Raw genomic sequence first — 830 nt, forward strand, 5'->3', positions numbered from 1 at the left:
TAAAAACTCTTTCAAATAAGCGCATATTATATCGGGTGTTCCATAAGAAAAAATATAACTTTGTTGCGCCACCCTATATTGGAATTACCTATAATGACGAAAATATTTTAGGACCACGGAAAAAATGAATGTCTATCGTCCAAAATTGCACAATTAACATCAATTTTGAGATTCCAAAATATTCTTAGTTCTAATTAGGAGTTGGAACTTGGTTTATTTTTGATAAATATGTTGAAGTTAATAATAATTGTAATTAATAAATATTTCTTATAAAGCCAGATATGAATTGAACTCCGTAAAAATCCTACCCTACCGTAAAATAGTTATTTGTATTACTACGCCAGAAACTGTCATTTTGCAAGTGCGAGCACTTGTTGAACTGTTTTTGCGGACTGAGTACCTAAAATAACCATTTTGCTATTTTATTGAGTCCGGAAAAGACTCATTTTGGAGACTCAAATGAGTCAGAAAAATAGCTACTTTTGAGAGTGTATACAAAAAAAAAATTATAATAGAAAAAGTTTAGGTAAATTCAAAACGAGAAGAGGTAAAATAATGTTACAAGTATTCGTACAAGCAGTTAAATTATACGAAAGCGCTGGAGTAAATTTGTCGGAAGGTGGTGAACATGAACAGATTAGGCTTTTTCAAAATTATTTAAAAGATTACACCACCGTTGTATATATTCATCACGCGACAGAAAAAAAGTATATTTTGAAGGTCCCCGAAACGGAAACAGTGCTTAAATTTAATAATGGAAAATAATCATTTCAATGTTATTTCGAGTTTAACTGGTACATTTTCGACGACATTGTATTTTTGTGAAATGT

Source organism: Tribolium madens, unplaced genomic scaffold (assembly GCF_015345945.1).
Source record: "Tribolium madens isolate multiple individuals breed KSU strain unplaced genomic scaffold, Tmad_KSU_1.1 Scaffold_71;HRSCAF=194;Tcas5.2_LG6, whole genome shotgun sequence".
In the NCBI taxonomy this organism is placed as follows: Eukaryota; Metazoa; Arthropoda; class Insecta; order Coleoptera; family Tenebrionidae; genus Tribolium; species Tribolium madens.